The sequence below is a fragment of the Callospermophilus lateralis genome, chromosome 1 (assembly GCF_048772815.1).
Source record: "Callospermophilus lateralis isolate mCalLat2 chromosome 1, mCalLat2.hap1, whole genome shotgun sequence".
In the NCBI taxonomy this organism is placed as follows: Eukaryota; Metazoa; Chordata; class Mammalia; order Rodentia; family Sciuridae; genus Callospermophilus; species Callospermophilus lateralis.
The window spans coordinates 69,930,987-69,956,718 of record NC_135305.1 but is presented as its reverse complement, the minus strand read 5'-3'; the positions used below and the strand labels follow the sequence as shown (position 1 = coordinate 69,956,718).

The window sequence follows — 25,732 nt, the reverse complement described above, 5'->3', positions numbered from 1 at the left end:
CTCTTCACTTACTGTAAAAAAATTATAGTATGAATGCTTCTTATTTAAGACTCATTTTAACCTTCTTTCTAATGGAAAATTTAATGTTTCCTAGTATGTAATGATGACTTTTTATTTCTGAAAGTTGATTCTACCAAATCAGACACTTGAAATTTTTTTCTGTTAGAATGGTTTGATTATTATTACAATTTTACATTTTATAACTATGTATACTATATTGTATTTTGACTTACACTGATTTTTTAAAAAAATTTTGTTGGGAGAAAATGGATTTAAATAAATCTCAATAGTTTTGGGTGGCATTGGCAGAATAAATAATGAAAAGCAAGAGAAGCACATTTTATACCAATGAAAAGACTTTCAAAGATATGAGTTGGCTGAGGGAATTCTAGGCAAGTTATCAATTTAAAAAATTTTGTTATATGTACACACATATAAATTTATACATATTCAAATATATTGTACTTATGTGTATATATATCCATATGTGTACTAATGTATATGTGTGTGTATACATATATGTGTGTGTGTATATATGTATGTGTGTGTGTATGGATATGGATACATCTTAGTGCATAGTACAGTTTGTTATCAGTGAAACTGATGGCTCACATATTTGTATTTTCCCATCACTAGGATCAAACCTATTTTAGTTATGCCATTTTCATGCCCTCCCTTTCATGTCCACCTGTGCTCCAGCCAAATATAATTATTAGTTTGGAGACTGTTTCATGAACCTTTGTGTTTTTGGTGGTGGTTTTCCCTAAGCCTTAAATCTTGTAATTCCAACATCTGTATGTCCAAAATTTACCACCCTTTTAGATCCATCTCTCTCAGAAATGTTTGCAAATCAGGTGGAATGAGTATTCCCAGTCTGAATCCTACAAAAAGGTACCTGTATCTCCCTGTGTCTCATATCTGAAGTTTGAATATCCTTTCCATAATGACTCTATGCCCAAAGTAGATAACATCATTCCATCCCCTACCACAACTTTAATTTAGGCTTATCACTCCTTCTTATGTTTAATTTACTAAATGTACTCTGCAAGGGTATGAGCTAATACTGAGTTCCCTGGCATGTCACATACTGCTGTTCATGATGTGATCTATGTTTTTCTCTCACAGCCTGAATTCCTACTACATGTGGCTTCATACTTTATGTTTCAACATTACTGACATATTTTTATTTTAGTATAAGTCTTCTGATGTTTTGCAATTCTTTGCTCAGGTTGTTCCTTTTACTTGTAATGTTCTTTCTATTCTTATTTAAAACAGCTAATTTCGGATCATCTGTCAATTCTGTTGTCACCTTCCTCCAACATCTAGATTAGTTAGTTTATCTCTGGACTCATAGAGCATCATACTGCATACTCCTGTATTATATTCTTCAGTGATTGTTTTACAGGACAATAATGATATTTTGGTTGATTATCATATCCTCAAAACCTAACCATTCTTGGCACATAGTTGGTTTCCAATACACATTTGAATGAATGGATTGAAAGGAAAAAACTAAGAATAACAAGCCACATGAAAAGCAAGAGTAATAATCTTGGAGCAAAATCAAGGCATGAATTTTACAGAAAGGATTCTCTTCACAGCTTTCAATTTCAGTGATGAATCTTTGAAGATAAAGGCTAGTAGTGCAACTCTTGTTGAAAGCCTGTATTGATTCTGCATAAGTGTTCATTTGGAGCATGTGTAACTCAGACTTTTTTGTCAGTGACCAAAATACCTGATAAGAACAATCTAGGGAAGGAAAAGTTGTTATTTTGGTTCATAGTTCGAGAAGTTTAGACCATGGACGGCCAAGTTCATTACATGGGATCAATGTGAGGCAGAACATCATGGTGGAAGGGCATGGCAGAGGGACCTACTCCATTCATAGAAGCCAGGAAGAACAGAGAGTAGAGGAAAGAGCCACAGGAAGATGAACCCTTTCAGGGCATATTCCTAGTAACATACCTCCTCTAGTTATTACCACCCCTGGCCTGGGTTAGAGTCACTACCCAGTCAGTCCATTTAAACTAGTATGAACTTATTAGGTTAGAGCTCTCACAATTCAGTCATTTCAATTCTGAATATTCCTGCATTAACACAGGAACTTTGGGGGACATCTCATACCCAAATCATCACAGGGCAAAGAAGAAAGTAGAGAGTAAGGGTAGTTTTTAGGATTCAGATAGGCAGTTATTGTTTTGGGAATTGTTTAGAGGGGATAGTGTAATTTTCATCTTCATTTATTCAGAATTCAGTGGACACTAGATTTCGACCAGGCAAATGCTTGGGAATCAGGTTAAAATACGGTCCTGGAGGGTATGCAAAGAACTTGTATACAAGGAAAATGGTCAAAGTGCAGCTATATAGAAGTTGGCCACTAGCAAGCTGTTTAGAATAAATAGTTAAACCAAAGCCAGAGGATTGATGCAATGGCCAGGATTGGTCCTGAAGTCTAGGCAATATGTGCCCAAAGAGGAGGGCTAAGTGAGCCCTTTGAAAAGGTTGAAGCTCTCATATGAAACAAACCCAGGATAACCATCACAAGGAACATGGCCACTTCTATTCACTTACCATCTCTATTAACACACTAAAATTTTTACACTAGTCTATGTATAGCCAATCAGTACTTAGTTGGGTTTACTAACGTGTTAAACACTTTACAATGTCTTAGGATTAAAATGATGAAAGATACAGTGGTTCCTATGGAGCTTAAATGATAATGTGTATATACAATGAATACCTAATTCTAAATGTTATTAATCAGACTAAAGGTGCAGTGTAGAACACCTTGTTGAGAATATTGTAGCAATTATTTATCTTATTATGGGGAATCAGGGAAATTTTGTCTAAGACATGGAATTTAGGCTGAGACCAGAGGAATGAGGATTTTTCTAGAAACAGCAAGATGGAGAATATATAGGCATCAACTAAGCAAAAACCCTGAGGTGGATCAAAGCAGGCCAGCATAGTTAGATGAGAGAGTTTACACAAGATAGGTATAAAACTGTATAATAGGGGCTTTATCTTAGAGGTTATGGAAAGTTACATTAAGGATTTTAGGACATATTTTAAAAGATATAAGAAACACATGGAAAGTTTTAACATTGCCTATTTGTTTTAAAACAATTGCTCTGTCTGTACAATAAAAAATAGTTTGAATAGGAGTACAAATAGAATAGAAATGTCTATCTGGTTAGGAAACTATTGCTATGGTCCAAGGAAAAGATGCTGCTGCTGGCCTTGGATTAGGGTGCTAGTAGGGAGGAAGTGAAATGGATAGACTGGGATGATGTGTAGGAATAGAATGGACACATTTTGCCTTATTATTTAGATGTGGCTACACAAAATAATTAAGAATGATTCCTAAGCTTTGAATGTAAGCAACTTGCTTGATGATGGGAGCATTTTTTTCTGATATAGGTTTTGGGTAGTATATTGCATTTTCCACTCAGAGACCCTCCAGGGTATCCAAATGGGCAATTGGGTAAAAGGACCTGATATGGATATAGAGATTTAGAGTCATGGTGGGTGTCTGTGTGAATGTATTACCTGAGACTATAATTTTCAAAATGTGATCCTTGGACTGGCAATATCAGTCTCATTTGGGAATTTGGATTTGAAAATTTTCAGATCCTAAATGAAGAGTAACTCTGAATGTGGGCCCAAATTGATGTTAATATGTCTTCCATGTGATTCTAATGATTGAGGCTTGAAAAAGGCAGTAAAATACAGAGTTAAGAATGAAAGAAGGCCTTGCACAGAAGTTCATTGTGTGTTACTTTACTTCAAAGCAATGTTAATTTGTGTTGAATTTTATGTCATGCTACATTTGGCCGTTCCATCACTTGAGCGTATCAGTGGATAAGGTAACTTTCTTAATAGGAGTTAAGTGGTCCTGCAACTACATTACATGTAAGGTAATCGGGGTTTTTTAGAGATGTCATTTAGTATGTATAAGCAAAAGCCAATTGCTATATCTTTCTACATGACTGAGAAAAAATGCTGTAAGAACATAAGCAAATACGTACTTGTATTTTCATTGGATGGAGGTCTTATATTCATCAAATCATTAAAATGTAAGTATTATGTAGAAGTTACTTCAATTAAACTCTTTACATTGCAAGGTACTTAGGTTGCTATTTAGTATGGCTTTTAAAGTTAGTTTGGACAGCTAATTTGCTCACATAATAGCATAAAGTTTCTTCTCTTGTGCTTCATATTTTTAAAAGAGAAATTTTTCCTTTTATAATGAACTCTGATAAATATATGAGATAATTGATGGTCTACATATGCATAAGAAGAATTCAAGTTGCTAAATACAATACTTGTGACAAATGGAATGCATTTAGACTCTTTGGTCCTGGGATTGCATTCTGTCATTATGTTCAAGAATAATACTGAACATTATGAAAAAATGAAAAGCAGATCAGTGGAAGAGGTTTCTTTAAGGCAGCTCTGAAATTTATCATAATGGGAGGCAGGTAATGATAACTTTCAAGTAATGGAATCTAAGCTACAGTTCATTCACTTGACACATTTTCTTTGAATGAAATAGTATTTTTTAAAAAATAAAAGGCAAGGTAGTTATAAAAGGCAAGGTAGTTCCTCCAGCCCCCATGTATTAGGTAGCTAAATCATGGCACTGAGAAAAGCAAATGGATAATTTTTAAATCAGTGGAGAAGAAAGACTGACACACACACACACACACACACACACACACACACACAAACACAACACAGATGGTGCAATAGGAATAGGGAAATGCACAGATTAATAACATGCAGATACCAAATGGTGCCTCAGCTTAATCTTCAAGGGTAAGAAAAAATTTAGTTAGTACAGACAGAAGTATTCTAGAATCAGAACATGGTATTTGCTCCCCAAGACCAGACACAAGTAGCCAGATGATGCTTCTCCAGGTACATTTCTAAGTGGTCTTTGAATATACACTTTATGAGAGCATTTCTGTGTGGTGAGTTTGTGTTCTTTAAGTCCTTTTCAGATGGGAGAGTGGGGTTTAACTGGCCTTAAACCTATAATTTCATGTTTGGTAATATAATTCCATATTTATTACCTCTTCTCTCATGATATGAATGTTATCATTTTAAACTGTAATACAATGCCATTAATTAAAAATAGAATTTGACATCATACACATGGAGAATAATATATTGTATTTATAATATAAAACAGTATTTATAATAATTTTTTTAAGTGAATGTCTTTTTATTCTTAAATTATAAGGTGAAATACGTGGCATTCTATCTGAAGTTAGAGACCATAGTATATGTAAAATAGATTTGTATTTGGTTTTTAATTTTACAATTATTTGCATACTTTTATATTTTTCAAAATAATAAGTATTTGATTTGACTTAAAACTCTGCCATTTGTTCAGGCTTCCCCTGTGGATGATTTCTTTTCCTATACAGATTACATTTCTTCATTCTGCTTTATACAGTGTTGGAGCATGATGACACAATGTAATAATACAAAAAGTTGAACAAAATTGATACTTGTTGTGAGAAGGATATGAATGAGATAAAAATGTTTCTTAAATGGGCAGATACTACTTTTGATATAAATTCTACATTAAAATCATCATTGTTTCCACAAATTCTACCCTGGCATGTAATGAATGGTATGTGATTTCAGAAACTGACAATTTGACAGTTAATAGCAACACATTTGGAACTTACAGTCCTTTCTCCTTGTATGATCTCTTTTTTTCATGCCTTAAGTGGGGTCACTGGGCCTTTCTATACTTGTATTAAAAGTAATAAAGAATAGGCAAAATTTGCAAATGCCTCAGAGTTGCCAAAGTGCAGCAAAGATAATAGTTTGTATAGAGATGTGAAGGTTTACTCATATCTCTCTCCTAGGTGTGCAGTTTTCATTTCTGTTTTTTATGTGAAGGCTGAAGTTTTGAAAGCAGAAAGTTTACCTTTTTACCATTATGTTTTCCTATTGCTACCACCACAAAGTTAAAACCTATTGCTGGAAGCCTGCCCTTGGCAAAACCATGAAATAGGTGAAGTTTATCTTAGACCTCTGCTACATCCCCTTTCCAACTCTGCCAGCTGCCAAACATCCAATGCTCTTGAATTTCTCCTGCCTGGAGCGCTTCACACAGTGTTAGTGATCAGCTGCCTCCTGATCCCCTATGTCTTTCAGGGATATCAGCTTTTTAGAAGAGAGTGTCTCAGAGAAGTAATATATAACACATAAAGAAAACCCCTGGTGTGTACAATTTAAAACGTCACGATGGTAGGGAGTTGATGAGTGAGAAAACTTGGGGCAGAAACCTTGTCCCAATCAAAAGCAAATGTTTGCGTAAGTGCTTCCTATCTTCTTTTTGTAAAGCTGACAATTAAAAATTTCTTTAATTACAGGATATAAAATATATAATATAGAGGTATGAATAGCCAGCATTACTTTCTTGGCCTTTATTCATTGTTTTTCTTTTAGGGATGCTCTTTTACCCAATGAAAAAGCCATATTTCAAAGTCCATTTCAAATGATGTCTCTTCTATAAAGTTTCTTCTTTCAAAAAGTTACTCTGTAATGATATAAAACAATGTACTGAGCCTATTTTTATACAATAGCTCATGAACTCATACACATGTGGGAATGATTGTTTTTTGGTATTTCAATTTGTGTTCTATCTTGAAATCATATATTAATTAACCCAACCAATACCTTTGTGGGTGATAAATAATCTTATCCCTGAAGAATAGAATGTAGAAAAATGTAATATAATCTGAAAGCTTAAGAAGGGGAAAAGAAAAAATTGCCCTTCTCAAATCTGTTAAAGAGTGGGTTTAAGAGATAGCTCAAGGTTAAGAGTCTCCTGCTAAGAAGTTGCCCAGTGAATCAGTGAGAACTGGAAAGAGAGCATCTGAGCTTTTGGTCTCTCAGGGCACGGAGTCGCTATTTCCTTTGAGGCGTGTTTATAATCACAGTAAGTGACCTCTGGAGACCAGTGCTTCTAGCAATGAAGCAGATGGCATGATTTCTCCATCACCCTGCAGCTCAGGAGCCATAATGCTGACTAACTGGGATATGAATGTTAAATAATAACAAATTAGAATATGTTTAAATAATGGCATTGAATATATCTCAGTGATTTTATGTTTCCAAAGGACTTTACAATTATTTTTATTACCCATTTTAACTACCTAAAATTCCCTTAATTCAAAATCATAGTTTCTTTTCAATGATTAAACACATTGTCCATCTGGTAGAACCTAACATATTCTGATGAAGAATTTATATTTAGAAGGAAGAAGGGTTATCGACTCTAGCACTGGATAAGGTCCTATAAAAGTTTATAGAAATATAGCATGTTAGCACTAAAAGGAATCTTGGAGGCTGGGAGGATATAAATTTGTAATTGTAGTCCTCAGACTAAACTCATTATTAAAAACCATTCAGATTACATGGTATTAAATCAGTTATGTAACCTGTGAGGAAACAGGCTTCTTGGATCATTGCAAAACTAGGGTCAAAAGATTTATCAAGCACACAGGGACCCTGACTTTTCCTTTCCCTGTCTGAATGAGGCTGTGATCTTGCTCATGCTATCTGATTCAAGAAATAAGAGAGCTACTGTTTGCAAATATTGCTTCAAATAGAAGCATGCCTATTGCAGTGTAATTTCTTCCAGGGTAAATAATTTTAACCACATGCATAAAAAGGCTAGTGATATGACAAGAATCTTGTCAATTCATAGATTCGGAAGAAAGATTCCATATCTTTGGCTAATTAAATTGGGGACTTAGTTTAATACTCAGTGGTATGTGTAAGTTCAATTAAATCTTGATTTTATGAGAGTAATACAATTTTTGAAAGAAAAATGACTTACCAAAACTGACAGATGTCATTAGAGCCACAGCTTGGAGATAGAACCCTGATCTCCTAATCCTGCCTAATTTTCTTTTATAATGGTCTGTCTCCATGACATAGAAAAGGAATCTCTGACCTCATGGCTTCTGATAATGGCCCCTTTATTTTTCAGTCATTTTTGCCTCCATTCATGTGTTTGTTCATTTAAGGAATATTTAGTAAGTATTAGCAATGATAGAGTCATAGCAGTGAATAAAACAGTCTAAAGTCCCTGCCCTGGAGGAACTTACTTATAGTGGAGGAAGACAGGCAGTAAATTACATAAGTAGAAAATTTTTAATGTATACTTAAATGTATGTTTAAGGTAGGTTAAGTATGACCAAAAAAAAAAAAAAAGGCAAGAAAATTAAAGAGAAAGGGTCATGGATTTGCGTGTGAGCTGCTAAAAGGGAAAACATGGCTGACTGGGTAATTGTTTACCTCCTTAATACAAAATCTACTCCTGTAATTTCTGCAAAAATATGTTTTCATTTCTTTGTAAATGGACTAGCAACCAAAACATCTATTGTATCTCTTCTTAACCACAGATACTCACTGCCTTGTCCTGTCCCCTGCCCCAACCCTTCTCACATAGTGTTAGGGCATCATTTAGTTATCCTGTTTCCTGTCTTATGCTACTCTGAAATCTTAAGCATTCTCTGATCCTTGAATATTCAGTGTTTCCCCTCTTCTTGGCCTTTATTCATTGTTTTTCTTTTAGGGATGCTCTTTTACCCAATGAAAAAGCCATATTTCAAAGTCCATTTCAAATGATGTCTCTTCTATAAAGTTTCTTCTGATTCTTCCTTTCCCACCACTTCAATCCAGTTACCTCTTTAAAGATACAAATTGGTCTCTAAGTGTGGACTCTCACTGTTCCTTGAGGATTTTATAAATTAAATTGAATGATATGTATCAGATTTCTCTGAGAATCAGTGTTTTCAGCAAAAAAAAAAAAGTTAATATTTCAATTGGGGCTCAATATTTTCTCAGTAAAATAAGGTGTAGAAGATAAAGCATTTAGTAGCATGTATTTCAAACAGGAAGAACATTTCTGTATTATAGCCTACACTATGTTCAGGGACAGTTGGCAAGAAAATATATTCACGTGCATTTATGTGGGAAGCTGGTTGTCAGCTGAGCCATGTGGAAATGAATCTGTCTTAAACTGTTTTCTGCTAAAATAAGCAACATTTCAGAAATGTTGTCTATCTCTTTAGATTAGTACTAAATTATCTCACAACTTTCTGAAGCTCATCAAGTTGATAATTGTTTCCAGTGATCTATAAACAAGCTTGATTTAAACAATTAACCCTTTTGCTTATTTGTATAAGAGACAATGTAACAAAGGATTAGAAATAATAGTGTCAATACAGATTATCATTATTCTCATCCACTGGTCCATGTGCAAATAGACTGATAGCTGTGTGTAGCAAAGACTCACCTCTAGGAGATTTGACATTTTCTCTACCCTTAATCCACATTTACCAAAGTCTGGGAACTGGTTAATTATAGTGAACACAGTCTGGAAGTGTATGGCTGCGATTGCCCAGTGTCCTTATTGTTAGGGTAGAGGACAGCCTTCTAGCTGATCACATGAATTTTCCTTGGATTTCAATCTCATCATCTAATTTTCCCTGTAAGCAGCCAGTCTGCTTCCATTATATCTCACTTTCTAGTTTATAATCAGTTCAAAGCTTGTGCTAGTTTACTAGCCCTGTCCCTCTTCAAGGTACCATCATTGTTCACCTTGTTGAAATTAACAATCTCCTAACTGGTTTCCCTATTTCTGCTCTTGGCACTCCAGAGTCTTTCCTCAAGACAACGGTGATAATTACCATGCCCCTCTTCTACTCCAAACTTTCCATTGTTTTCCCATCATTCTCTGAATAAAAGTCAAAGGCCTTACAACAGTTGATAATGCACTGTATTATCTGTCCACTTATTTACCTCTCTGGACTCACTTTTTATGAGTCTCCCAATTACAGTGCCCCAGCCACACTGGACCCTTCTTCCCCAAGCAAACACGCAGAACCAGATTGTCAAATATGAATAATATGAATTATAATTCTTACCCAGTATCAAACTCTATTAAATAAGACCAAGGGTACTAGCAACCAAAAGGGTTACACAGATGAGAGTTCAGTATAAGAAGGACATCTCCCAAGATCTTTCCCACATTAGTCATGATCTTTTGGCTCAGAATAGATGAGGTCTTCATATGAGGGTTTTGGGATTATGTAACACAGCAGGCACATTTAGATTGTGGATGTTCTCCATTTTTTATCTGTGTATGATATTCTCCAGAAAGATATGGCTCATAAATCTTAGGTTCTCTCTTATATCTGATCCTTAGTTAAAGACATCTTGATTCAGACACTTCAGAGATTGCTTCTTCTTCTTGAGTAAATATCACTAGTCTATTTATTTAGACATATATTTTCCAGAGGACAAGGGGTTTAGAATAGAGTTAACTACCTTCTTTTCTAACCTCTCAACCCTAACTCTTTCCTCCAGTTTATGGGAGCACAGTTGTCAAAAGGGCAATGTACTTGTTCTTCCCCTATTATGGAAAGGCTCTAGACTCACATCTTGTCACACAACCTATTCCTTCACTTCCTTCCAGTCTACCAACCTTCTTGATGAGACAATCCTTGCCTTCCTGTATAAAATTTTCAACTTCACTCCCTATATATTTCTATTTCTTTTCCAAGTCTTTTCCTCTATTGTACTTCTCCCTATCTGAAATATTATTATTACACTTATTCATCTTTTTAAAAATACAGTATTTATGAAAAATGTTACTATTGTAATATGACCCATCATATAGAAGACATAGAAACATAAGTGAACAAAATGAAGAGTAATTAGTGATTAATTTAAGGCCTTTCTGTTGCTTTGAGAACATATTTTATTTTATCCTTGATCTTTTCATTTCAGTCAATTCATTTTTTCCTTCTCAAGCATAGTTTGTGATCAATTTCCTTTGAGTGAATGAAGACATTTACTTATCTTTAATGTATTTCTTCAAATATCTGCCTCATTCAGATTAGTGATAGAAGGAATAACTCTCATTATCTCTCATTTACTGGTGTTTGAAGAATTTCTTTAGTAGTTTTCATGCAAATTTGTGGGGTTTAGTAATTACACATCATTGTGCTAGGAAAATATAACTTGTTTAATAATTGAATCAAATGTCCTTTGGAAAAATTGTTTTAACTATGTATAGGCCATGTATTTTGTACCATTGTAATTATTCATTGTATTGTTTAAGCAAATAACCTAGTTTAAATAACTGCATTATGAGTTTTTAATTTATAGAAAAATGAATCTGTGAGGCAAATGGAGGTGAAAATACTATAAGAATTTGCCTTGTATAATAATTAAAGAATCACTTGAGTAAAATCCCCACTGAACTTGTTTTTGTTGGATGAAAGAATGCAATTATATTAAAAATTAATACTTCAGTATAATATAAAACCAATGCTGCTTGAATTATTATGTGCCAAATGAGGTTCCTGTAAACAATAACAAAATGGGTGACTGTTCAAATGAAAGCACTGAGTTATTTAAACTTGCAGTAGCATGTTTAATGAAATGCAGTGAAAGCAGAAAATGTTTAATTTAGTAACAGGTGACCTGAATCAATCTGTCCTATAGAACAATGGGCTAATTTTCACTTAAAACAAAATAACTGAATAGCCATTCCTGTTAATATATAATATGGACATTTTCATATTGTTCTTTTTAGTAAGATAGCCTTTTGGGTTTGACAGCTTCCAGTATGATTTACTATGAGTTGTATGTGAAGCACTGCCAACCACATTCTTTGTTGGATTTTTCCCTTATAGAATTTGAAATGCTTTTTGTTTGCTTCTGGTTGGGTTGTATTAAGGACATAGTCTAAAACTTGAATGAAAAACATTTTCCTCTGGTATTAGGATATAATCATGTTAAGTCTATTTTTTAAAATTTTAAAGTTGTTTAAGATGCTTACCTACAAAATTAATGCAGTCCTATCCCCCATCTTAGAATATCACTCAAGTTGATCATATACCCAGATACTTTTTAGTCAAGTATCTGAAACTGCTGCTTGCCATTGTGTTTTCTGTATTTTAGAGTCAGTGCATTATCTTCACAGCTGAAATATTTTGAAAACTTCTTTCTCAGGGGAGTGAATTCACGTGATAATTTAATGTGGCAGTTCAGGACAGAGAGCTAAATTATTGAAGGAGGAGCCACCTTAAATCCCTGTAAGGATATGCCATTTTATGATTAACCTGTGGTATGGAAAAAACTCCTGTTTTCTATTTTAAATTAGTTTTCACTCTGGGCAGCATGGTCCTCTATGAACAATGGACACATAGTGAACATCTGTGGTGAGAATGAGAAGCTTTAAATATCTTTTTAAAATGAGATTACTGATTTGTAAAGTGGAGTATAATTCACGGTCTTAATCCTCTTTCAATGAAATGTTTCCTTGACATATTCTATTTATTTGAAGTTGGTATCCAAACCAAATTAGAAAAATATAATATATATATATATATATATATATATATATATATATATATATATATATATAAAACATCTTACATAGTGAAACCAAAATGCATCCCTAAAGTCACACTTCTAACTACTATAGTGTTAGGAATGTTTCTCTATTTCTTTTTTTTCGCATCTGAATTTTGTACATTATGAAAGTGTGGTATTCATGGAAAATATTGAATATTAGATTTAAATATTTTCAAAATTAAAAATTCAAAAATAGTAATTCATATGTGCATCAGGTGTGGAATCTTAAAAAAAATCTTAAAAAAAAATCTTTGAAACCAAAATCTTTTGGTTTCAAAAGTAAAATAAAGTTCCACATTTACATGTGTTATTTTGTAAATGTAACTCTGGTAAATAAATGTTGTGTATACATAATTAGCATAGTACTTTAAAATGAAGAAGAACAGATAGTTTTTTAATGAGTTTGCTAGAATATTATCTAAATGAAGTGACTAAGTGTTTTGTTCTAAATAAAAACAATCTCACTTTCCAAAGAAACAACATGCAATGTGTGGTAGAAATCTCTGTGCTTCACTTTCATTTTGGGAGAGATAAATTTTCATGGTTTATTATTTTAAACGATGAGGTTTTAGAACATTGCTGCTCATTGAATATCTGTGAAATAGTGAAAACAAAACAAAAGCATTTATTGTTTCCAAAAATATTCCTTGCAAATTGTGGCTTTGAACATTGAAATATAGAGTAAGCTAGTATGTGGGAGTTATTATGTGGTTAGATGCCGCAGTCTGGCTGGGCACAATTCAGGAGCCACTTGTCAAAAGAAACAAACTTTATTTTCTGTCGGAGACCAGCTCCAACAGGGGGTCTCAGGAGATGAACGGATGGTGAGGAGTCGGCGAAAGAGGGGTGGAGAAACAACACAGACACCAAAGTGCAGGTGTTGATCCCAATCTTTACTTGTGAAGTTGATCATATATACTTTTCTCTTTTGGCAGGCTCACAGTACTTTGTGGTTACAAAACAGGAATCATTATTCAAAGAAACAAAATATTACCTAGCTACAATTAGAATAGAAGAATGTATCTTGGCTTATGCATAAGCAAACATTTGTACTTTCAGTTCGCGTTTTGCTTTGAGCTGTTTCTGCTTAGTTAACTTTTAATAATAGTTACAAATGTCCCAAACTATTGGCCTATACCTTGACTATTCTTTCTTGACTTACTGACTGGAACTGGTGCCATGGTTACGGCAAGTGGTTGACTTGTCATTAATTTTAATCAAACAAGAGTAAGAGCACAAACCATTGTGCACAGGAACAAGAACAAGTTGCCCAGTACTAAGCACTAATCTGTCTTCTTAACATTAATTTTTCTTCTCTGGATTTTAATTTAATTTCTCAAAAACTTCCTTGAGGGGCTGGGGATGTGGCTCAAGCGGTGGCGTGCTCGCCTGGCATGCGCGCGGCCCGGGTTCGATCCTCAGCACCACATACAAACAAAGATGTTGTGTCCGCCGAGAACTAAAAAAATATTTAAAAAAATATATAAAATATTCTCTCTCTCTCTCTCTCTCTCTCTCTTCACTCTCTCTTTAAAAAAAAAAAAAAAAAAAAAAAACTTCCTTGACAGGAATACAGGGAGTTTTTCATTAGACATTAACAATTTACACTCCACAGCTGAATCATTGCATTTAGAGCAGACAGATCTATTCTTTGGAAGTAGTTGCATTAATTGGGAAAATTTTTTCCTTCATACTTATTGGTCATATGAGAAGTCACAACTATACTTATTAAAGGAATACAAAAACAAATCAGCCCATTCCCAGAAACATACTGCGCTCCTCCAGAGGATGGACGCCTTGCGCTATCCACCTCAGTAGGGCCTTGCCATTGCCTGAGTCAGGGGAGGGGCGCAGCAATTTTCAGAACCACACACCACAGCACACAGCTCCTCAGGAAAAACCTTCAGAGCCCAACTGCCACCACGGGCTTCCCACAAGCCTCTCAACCTCCCCCACTCCTCCTGCTCTTGAGGCCAATTGGCTGGGTCGTGTGGGCGGAGCCAAAAATGTCCCCTAACGAGCAGCTCCGTGGTCTGAAAGGGTGGGGAAACAGCCCAATGAGCATCACCGCAGAGGAGCCAATCAGTTGGCACCTAGAAGTTGCTGGGGCTGCTGTGAGCCAATCATCAGCTGGCAACTGGAAGTTTGCTGGGGCCCCTTCGGCTGTGGCTCTCAACAGTTAGAAGCAGTGTGTAGATGGATATCCTTTTTATTAACTCTAATATTTAGTCAAATCTTTTGGTTTAGGCAATAATTTTTAAAGGATTCTTTGCTCTGAACATTCTAAAAATGTTTGTGTTAACCAAAGCATGGCATTTGAAATGAATAGACTTCAGGTCAAGTCTTTCCTCATCTATCTCTGGCTCATATATCTTTTGGATCCTAGAAGATCACTTTAACTTCTTGAGCCTTGTTTTCCTTAGTTATAAGCCAATGTACATGGTCTATAACTCACATGGTTTATGGGAGTAAAATCACATATAAGTGTTGATTACATATAATAATAATGAAATAATAGAATGACATAATTAATGATAATATTTATTATAGCCTATAATTATGAAAACTTTTATATAATATTATTATTGTTATTTTTATATGTTTACCCTATCATGAATCATTTTAAGTGCAGAAATTCTTTGTAAAGTGTAAGGTCATTACCCTTCTTTCTCTCTTTGCCTCTCCCACCATTCTTTAGTTTTATTCTCTGACATTTTCAAATTCTATGTTCAGAATTGTTTGTCAATATTGTGCTTATAATATATTTCAGAATGCATTCTAGCTTCATATTGAAGATGACATTCAAGTTGTGGTTGTGTTTCACTGGTTTTCTTATCAGTGATATTTGTAATCCTGTCATGGGAGAAGAGATATTTCCAGAAGAGTGTTCCAAGTTCCCAGAGAGACATTGGAACTTGATTTAGGACAATTGGGGTCATTGTTCTACTGATGAAAAAGAATTTTAACATGTGTCAGTATAGACACATATTTATTTAGAAACACCGTCTTAAGAGTGAGAGAAGCATTTTGGTGGTTCCTGGCTCCTGTTTTAAAGGAAACTTGGTGAGGTTTGGGTATGGGAAGATATTAAGGATGACATCAGGCTGGTGATTATAAAATGATTTATGGTACTGGTCATTCTTAGGATCTTTAGTTTGATGTGGTCTCCATTATATTTTCTTAACATCTTTTTTTTAATCTAATCTATTTATTGGTGTGCTAATTAGCAGTGCATCAGGTAGGTTTACAGATATCCCAGAATGAGTGAGTCTTTTGGGAAAGACACTGGTTTAAGGAGTGACAGGCCTAGAAATATCTATAGATGCTCAGGTTAAAATTTTATTTTCTTGTTCTTTCTTTATGTCCCCTTTCTACCTATTTTTAATTTTTTATCCTACCTTAGTCCTTTTTTTAAAAATATTTTTTTAGTTGTAAATGGACACAATACCTTTATTTGTTTATTCATTTTTTTTTAATGTGGTACTAAGGATCGAACCCAGGGTTCCACATGTGCTAGACAAGTGCTCTACCATTGAGCCACAACCCAGCCCCACCTTAGTCCTTTTTAGAAGAAAAATTAGTCTCTCACAATTGGTTTCCATTTTGAATGCTCTGGTAAGAAATATTTTTAAAAATGTACTGGTGTTTGTGGTTATAATAGTTGGGTTGGCTTGGTGGTAGGATTACTAGGTAATTGGCAGTTGTATCAGTTCATAACTACTTGGTATATTGTGGAATACTGATTAAATGTAAAGTGGTTATATCTGGGTATGGAACAATGGATGATTTTTAAAAATTCTGTATTATGTTACTTGAATTATGTTTGATAGTTATATGTATGTTGGCAATATAAAAAGTATCAGTGATAAAGAGCTAAAGATTTTGTCTAAAAGTAATCTATATACTAGATAATAACCTTATGTTACTTGAATTTTTGTTTTTGCCTATATAATGTTGATGTATTGGGTTCATCATTTATCCAGTAAACTAGGTATTAGGTACTATGACAGTCTAAGGTTTAAAATAATATTTTGAGTACAGGATTAAGTTGTGAAATATTCTATTTCAGAAGAGTTTTTCATCCATGAAATAGCATTCCTGTGTTCATTTCTGTTTACCAGATGAGAGATTGATAAGTGCAAACAAAAAGTTCCACATTTGTTATGGCCCATTTTTATAAATATTCTCCTTTGTAAATTTGCATATATTCAAAGATTTTATGATAATTCCAGAGTGCTTGGGACCATTACTTTGAGATGAGCAAAGCAAGAGATAAAAAATAAATGTCTGCATAAATGATAATTAATTTTTGACAATACTAAATAATTAATTAATAATTAATATCCACTTTTTAAAAAAACCATCTAAACTACTAAAGCAGAGTTCTTAAAGCCTTTATAACAAAGAAGTCTTTCAATGAAGATATTTTGGTAGTGTGTGGGGTAGGATTCCTGGCTCTAATAAGAGGCAAATTGATGCCTAGAATCTATGTCTTGTGAAGATCAGTTTTGAATGCATTTGCAATCTTCAGAGTTAGATAATCATACTTTTATTAGTGCATTCTAGTTATACACAATAGTTGTGTTCATTTTGACATACATACATAGAATTCAATTTGCTCCATTTCAGTCCCTGGTGCTTCCTGTACTCCCCTCCCCCTTTCCCTCCCATATTCTTTTTTCTTACCACATTTTCTATTTGTGATAGAAATTGGAACATTTATAGAAATAATAGGAAGACCAGGCAATGTTAGTAAAATCTGAAAGTTTTATAGATCACATTATATTATTTTTAATTTTAAAGAGATCATTTCACATAGACATTAACTAAATATTAGTTTATGAATATTGACATAGTAAATCTTGTAACATAATGATTTTTTAAATGTAGTGACCAGTAAAACTTGATAGAAACTCCATATTCTAATGTTTGAGTCTTAAAAAATAAGTTCATGCATCTGAAATAATATCAAAAAAATCTCTGAATAATTGTCCATATTTTGTGTCAGTGTTACTAATCACAAATAAACTCCTAATAGGTTCTCAAAAATAGAATTTTAATTTACACACTCAAAAACCCCAATTTAGAGTTGGCTTCAAGCCTAATGTAACATTTGAATCATGCTCATTAGGGATTTCTATTCTTTCCTCCCCTGTCTTCCATTTCAAAAAATTACTGGTTTCTTTTCTTTTTTCCAGTGATTATATCCACTGTACTTTCTCTTTTGAAATCATATGACAGCTATTTTAAGTATACTTATGATGTTAGTTAGGGTACTTATTTATTTGCCATAATAACTTATTCTATATTTGCTAGGTCTGAGTTTATACACTCATTTAAAACTTTTTCCATTGATATATTTCTAATAAATAACCAGAACAGACACATAAACATTTGTATGGGTGTGTGTACACATACACACCACACACACACACACCTTGAATTTGTTCCCACTTGTTGGTTGCCTATGTCTTCCTTTCATATGTACCATATGCTTTATTTGAACCCACACCCAAGGGAAAGAATCTTTCATGTGGGTTTTGAATAGAAAAGATGTTCGTCTTCATAATCCTCCATTATCTATTTTAAGAAATGGTGATTGATAATAGTTTCAGAAATGTTCTCTTCTCACTTATTTAAAGCAAATTGTATTTCTCTTTTCTGTGTACATTATAGTTTTAACAGATAAGAGAATGTTTTGTTAGAGGACAGTTTACTATATTGGTTTTCAGACAGGTTCTCATATTAAGGCATAAAATTAATTAAGAAGGAGCTACAGAGCATTGTTACATTTTTAGGTGTAAGAAAGAAATTCAGTAGAGCTGGGCACAGTGGGTGTGTGCCTGTATTCCTAGCCACCCTGGAGGCTGTAGCAGGAGGGTCAGCCAACCTCAGCAACTTAGGGAGGCCCTAAGCAATTTAGTGAGAAATAAACAAAACAAAACAAAACAAATCTGGGGATGTAACTCAGTGGGTTCAATCTCCAGTACACTCCTGAAAAAAAAAAAAAAAGATCAATAAAAATATGACTATTTTCCCCAAAGATTTCTTAGAATCAGTTTGTAAATATTTAGTTAAGAACAATAAGAAATAGGAATATAGAATTGATTATTTTTATTTTCTAAAGCAGTAACTCTATTGTCATGTGATTTAGGCCCAATATAAGAAGAACTATAAGAGCTATTGTTGGGATATTACTAATCCCTGTAAAAATATCACCTTTAACACTGTGGGAATTTACCAGTACAGTGTGCCTTCCTGCCAGAGTGATTCAGTTCTCTCACAACTCTTAATTCTAAAAGAATATTTAGATGAAAAATTGCTGATGATATAGAACACTTTCAGCATAATAAATATTTCATAAATCAATATCTTATAAATGAATAATTTGTTTTCAGAATAAAAAATGTTTCTTGAATGATCAAATGACCAATGAAAAAGGCAACATTATGCCATATTTGTAAAAAAATTCCTGTTGTTTCTTCTGAAGAGGGTCACTTTTTAAGGTAAAAAAAAGAATAAATCATTTTTTTTCATAAGAGTATTTTCACCTTCACGTAATTGGGTCACAAGAAAAGTGCACAAAGAGAAATTTAGTATGTGACAGAAATGTTAAGTTTTCCTGTTTGCTCCCAATAAGATATACTTTAGTACATGTAGCAAATTAAGAAGTACTAGTCATCTAATACTAGGCAATAGATTATTTCTAAATAATGTAATCATTATGAAAAATAATTGTATGCTGAAGTTCAAAAAACTTAATTAGTGGAGGAATATTTATAGGTTTCACTTTCCTTTCTGGACATTACAACATGCTTCTGCTTTTAGTCTCTCAACATTTTCTCTGTTGGTCAGTATCATAATCTAGTTGTGCCATAGGCTTTGATTTGAGTTTGAGGAACATTTAGAGTGGTCATCTAAGTATGTCCAGAATTTTCTACATGAGGTCTGAAGAATGAATAGGGATTGTAAAAAAAAGCTCCCAGCAGGCTCATTGTGTGATATAAATGGCTCACTAGGAGAAATACCGCTGATGCAAAAACTACACGGGTGGTTCTGGTTAATGAATTGTGTTTTGTAGCCCATGGGTTTTTTTTTTTACCACTCCAAAATCTGCCTTCCCACTGTTCCTTTCACTGCATCCCTGGATTGTGAAGTATTGTTATGATGAAGTCCCTTTTGTTTTCTTTTATGCTCTAAAGTTGGAACTATGAAAGGCAGATTCATTTATTGTTTAGTTGAATCAGTATGACTGCAATTCCACAAACAAATTGGACTTCAGTTAAGAGTGCTTTGTCATAAATAAACTTGGAAGAGATTGGATTCTCTCTCCCAGCTGATACACTTCAGCTGTGCCTTAAAATCTTCGTCTAAAAGGGACTGATTTATTGCAGAACTGATTGATCACTGAGAACACACACCTGTCCTTGTTCTGCTCTATTGTTGCTGTCTCTATTTCCCTAAAGCATATTCAGCAAAAGTTTATAGTAAGGGAAACTCATATTCTATTTTCTGAACTATTGTTTTCATTTTATTCTCCGTTTAAAAAAATCAGCTCTATGATACACAGCCTTCTCAATAAATATTCTGCATGATCTGGAAAGAAAATCTATTTCATAGATGTAGAGCATTTTCCATGGTTGGGTCAGGAGAATCATATTTTTCACATATAATGTTAGTACATCTTAAAATTTAACAACATGTTTTTCTAGAGGCTGCAACTACCTTATCAATACCTGCAAATACCTCTTTTCATTTACAGTGAAATTTTTGTTTTATTCACTAAAGTGAATTTACTTCATTTTGTTTCACATTAATCAGTTCCATAAATCTGAAGACATTCAAAAATATGGTATTTTCTTCCTTGACTGGAAAAGCATTCAACTTTTATTTATTTATTTATTTATTTGGGTACTGGGGATTGAACTAAGGGGCACTCAACCACTGAGCCACATCTCCAGCCTATTTTTTTTTTTTTTTTTTTTTTTTTATTTAGAGACAGGGACTTACTGAGTTGCTTAGCACCTCATTTTTGCTGAGGCTAGCTTGGAACTCTTGATCCTCCTGTATCAGCCTCTGGAGCCTCTGGGATTACAGGCACTTGCCCCTGCACCCGGCTGCATTCAACTGTATAAGTATAAAATTATACTTGATACTTATAGTATTAAAATAATAATTAAAGCATAACATACATTTGGCTCAACCTATAGAACTTAAGTTAAAAATTCATAACAAGTAGCATTTTGTTTCCTTGATTAAAATTATTTTTGTGGTCATTTATACTATATTGATAAATGATAAAGATCATTTGAAGCACAAGTTTGTCTTTGTCAAATAGGTTAGTTTAAGTTTTTAAGCTTTCTTTTACTTTTGATACTTTTTACCTTTAATTTGAGGTAAATACTATATCCATTGTTACAGCTTAGATATGTTAATACATAGAATTGTTGAATGACCTCAAAATCATATAGCTAAGTTGTAGAACCTGAATATGCATTGGTTTTCTATCTAGTTCTACACAAGCCCTTTGGAGAGGATATTATGCCATGTGCTCCAGATGCCAAATAGAGAACTACAGGATTTGTTTGCCCAGCTTGATTTTGGTTGTGCTTTGAACCCATCCTTTTTTCTATACCCCTATCTTTGTGAATGGAAATATTTACTTGTACCTTTATATATTGTATACTTGTAAGTTGCTTTTAATTTTACAGGAGCTCTCAATGTGAGATTGCCTTGAGCCTCAGAGAGACTTTGGACTTAAATTTTGAGCAATCTTGGAACTCTTGAGACTATGAGGACTTTTGGAAATGGACAAAATATATTTTTCATTGTGAGATGGTTGTGAACTTTTGGGGGCCAGGGGTGGAATGTTATGGTTTGTATGTGAGTTGTCCCCCAAAACTGACATGTAAGATAATTCAAGAAGATTCAGAGGAGAAGTGGTTGAATTATAAGAGTCTTAACCAATCAGTGAAATAATCCCCTAACAGGGATTAACTGAGTGGTAACTGAAGTGGTAACGTGTGGCTGGAGGAGGTGGGAATTGGGGTGTGGCTTTGGGGTATATATTTTTTATCTGGCAAGTGGAGTCTGTCTCTCGGCTTTCTGATCATCATGTGAGCCACCTTTCTCTGCCCATTCTTCAGCCATAATGTTCTGCTTCACCTCGAGCCCTGAGGAATGGAGCCAGCCTTCTATGGACTTCTGAAACTGTGAGCCCTCAAAGAGACTTTTCCTCCTCTACAATTATTCTGTTCAGGTCTTATAGTCACAGCAGCAAAATAGCTGACTAAAACAAGTTTCAAAACTTATGCATCTTCATCTTTACCTGTTACTTGTTGTCATGGGTAGAATTTAAGTTTTTTACAAAGAAAATAATATTTTATATTCAACTCATAATATGAAAGAGTAGTAAATTTTTTTAAATTGATTTTTTTGCCAAAGTTTATTTTTAATTTTGAATTAATATATATTATATTTTCTGCAAATGAGTCACACCTATAGTGATTTGGAATGTATTTGTATATGTTTAAGACAGATACAATCTTGTTATAACATTCAAAAGCATATTTTGTAAATAGTTTTTGGAAAACAAAAGGCAAATATAAATTTAGTATTTGTACAGTCCAGACCTAAAAACATCAAAGGCAAATATAAATTTAGTATTTGTACAGTCCAGATCTAAAAACATCAATTACTGTGAAGTGTTTTAAGGAATAGTATGATCACAATACTGTAGGATTTTCCTGTGTTCAGAATGATCACTTAGAATTATTGTACCACATGTAGTTTTAGATCTCTGTGGTTTGCATGTTGAAAGCATTTTGTATTCATAACATCTTTGTCTTTCTAAAATATAGGGCTTGACTTGAGGAGGACAATGTGGCAGAGACTTAAATATGGGGATTAGAATAAAAATAATTTTGTTTAATTTTTCCAACATTTGACTATTATGCTTCAGGGAGAAATGTAACAAGGTAATAGGACAGACTACCAATGCAAATTGGGTCAATAGCCTCCCCTATAAAAGCTATCCCTTATAATAGACTTGACGGTATCACAGATCTGTTAAAAAAAAAAAAATGGAACCATCCCCAACATGAAATAATGGGAGTGTCACGTATACAACACATGGTACGATTCTTCCTTTTAATTACCAATTGAGAACAAAATCCAATTTTTCAGCTGGTCCTTCTTCATTTTATTTGCCTTGACTAAAGCTCATACCTAAGGGGTTTGAAACATGACAGACAACAGGTGTGAATATGTATCTAATAATTGATTGCAGTTTCTCTCCTTTCTTTAAAAACTGGCTATATTGAAAACAGATGTAATGCTAATAAAATATCTTACCCCCATGTGTAATATGCTTTCCAATTCATGGTTAGATTATGTATCTGAATCAAACCAGAAACTTAAATAAGTCAAGTTATTAAATTATCCTTGCTAGAAGATGAGTTTCAGTTAGTTAAGTGAAATTGGCAAGTGGCTGTTAATTATAGCCTAGTGTAACATTAATTTGTGACTAGGAGAAATGAAAACATAGCAGGAAAAGTGCATCCTTAAGGAAACATTCTGTATTATTGATGCACTTTGTTTCCTTAACAGTCACTACAAAAACTTTATTTGAATTGAAATTTGATTGTACTAAGGGGGAAGTCCATTTATTGTCAATTTTAAAACATTGATCACTGTGAAAACAAGATGGTAATCCCAAATTATTAGTAACCATTAATAACTAATTCTACCACTCTTCTTTAAAGACAAAAGGTGTTTTATTATATACAAGATCCCTTTTTTTAATAGCAGAAGTTACAAAATACCACTTAATTACATTTAGTAAGAACAGTTAGGCTTATTCATTGTGCAGATTTAACAGACTATTGAAACAAAATCAGTTGATTTCACTTCTTTTTTCCCACTCCATTTTTTCCAGTGGCTATAGCTCTCATCTGCTTGCCAAATTAATGGGATTTGGCAGTAAAGCATAAGCAGTTGAAAAAATGTGGGAGAAGATTAAGTTTTCTGGATTTTATAAAGGATCACCAGAGATAAAGAGATTGTAAAAGAGGTGGTCTTATCAGGCTGATATTCTGTGTTAGGCATTTGTCTATTTTCTATCAGAGACAAGTGGACCTAAATTTAAAACCTTTGCCTTAAGAGTATTATTTTTGTTTTTATAGATTTTGGTCAATGTGATGAATTCAGCCAAGTAGGTGTTCATAATTCTTGCACATTTCAAATTTTTTTGTTATTATGTATGAGAACATGAGATTCAAATTATACTCAATGTTTGTGAAAATTAACAGTGGGCAGTGGTATGATGTTTAATTAGCATAAATTAGGCTTTATAGAAATTAGTGCCTTAGAGACTGACTACAGGTTTTTGAGTTCTGAGAGTACTAACTTTTATAGATGACATTTGTGTAAAGAAAATAAGTCAGGGAGATGATTCCAGGGAAAATAAGTGTATTTACTCATAGATGTAGCTTGATTAATAAATTTGGCATAGGCTAATGTTAATCAGAATATGAATTTGAACCAGTCAATGAAGTTCCAGTTGGTATAGACCTGGAATTAGTCCAAATTTACACATGAGACAGCTGATTTCTCTCCCTCACTCCCCTGCCCCAATATATAATTGTCTAGTCAGACCATTTTATGATTTATAAATCATTTTAATGATTTCCAGAGGCATTGGAAGGTTACTGTTACTGTAAGCATTGTGACATTTACCTGATTCTTCTTCTGTAGACTAGCTGATGGGTATCTTGATATTCTGTAAATTCTCTACCCCCATAAAGAAAACTATTATTACTACAGTTATACTAAGTATATTACATGCATTTTCAGATTAATTTGAAAGATAGTTTTCTTGTGCCTATTATACAGTTGTAAAAATTTTAAAGAATTTAAGGAACTTACTCAAGGTTTTATAGCTGCTAACTGGCAAAATTTGGACCTAAACTTGATCTAGTTGCAAAATCTTGACTTTTTCACACACTGTTATGAATTATTTAAATATATTTATACTATATTTGTTTACTTATATTTAAATAATTTTCACACATTGATATTTTACCTTCCATGGGGTCATTATCACTCTAAAACCTTCCTTCTATATCTTTTTGTTGTGTGTCTTACTTCAGAGTAAGTTAAAATATTGAATCAGTGAATGTGCTGTGTTAATCATAAAACTGAAAAAGAAAAGAATCTTCCAGTCAATTGGAACAAGTCACAATAAATAATTTTAGGAAAGATTTTTTATAAGATATCATGCTAAGTGAAGCTAGCCAATCCCTTAAAAACAAATGCCAAATGTCTTCTTTGATATAAGGAGAGTAACTAAGAACAGAGTAGGGAGGAAGAGCATGAGAAGAAGATTAACATTAAACAGGGATGAGAGGTGGGAGGGAAAGGGAGAGAGAAGGGAAATTGCATGTAAATGGAAGGAGACCCTCAGGGGTATACAAAATTACATACAAGAGGAAGTGAGGGGAAAGGGGGAAAAATATAAGGGGGAGAAATGAATTACAGTAGAGGGGGTAGAGAGAAAAGAGGGGAGGGGAGGGCGGGGGATAGTAGAGGATAGGAAAGGCAACAGAATACAACAGACACCAGAATGGCAATATGTAAATCAATGGTTGTGCAACTGATGTGATTCTGCAATCTGTATATGGGGTAAAAATGGGAGTTCATATCCCACTTGAATCAAAGTGTGAAATATGATATATCAAGAACTACGTAATGTTTTGAACAACCTACAATAAAAATTAATTTAAAAAATAAAAAAAGCAAGAAAAACATAAAAAAAAAGATATCAGTTTCTAAAAAAAAGTATGGAATTCCTCACGAATTTGTGTGTCATCCTTGTTCAGAGGCCATGCATATCTTCTTTGTATTAATCCAATTTTAGTATATGTGCTACTGAAATGAGCACAGATTATTCAGTTTTTAAGGCTTAGGTTAGCATTGGTTTTTTTTTTTTTTTTTTCCAATTTCTTTAAATGAGTTACCCTTTCTAATTTTGAATAGTATCAAAATAAGAAACTATGATGTACTTTTAAGGTATATTCACTCAATACTTATCATTTATTTTAGGAGCACTATGTGGCAGACATTGTTCTTGGGTATAGAAATATTAAATTCTTCAAATAAGATTTTTTTCTTATTTTGTGAATTATATCTTCTTTCCTTTGTCTGTTTTTAAATTTTTATAAATTCTTTTAGAAACTTCGGTGTTGTAGATTCTTATTTTCTATGACCAGAGACA

General features: G+C 33.5%; 1 protein-coding gene and 1 non-coding gene across 2 annotated transcripts in view; one reads left to right on the top strand and one right to left on the bottom strand.

The window, feature by feature from the left end:
* Nucleotides 1-25,732, top strand: part of Immp2l (inner mitochondrial membrane peptidase subunit 2) — an 863,006-nt gene that overhangs the window by 272,174 nt on the left and 565,100 nt on the right. The gene's annotated exons all lie outside the window — the stretch shown is intronic.
* On the bottom strand, nt 25,293-25,399 carry LOC143384510 (U6 spliceosomal RNA). Its single transcript, XR_013089350.1, has one exon. It is a non-coding gene; the product is annotated as a U6 spliceosomal RNA (small nuclear RNA).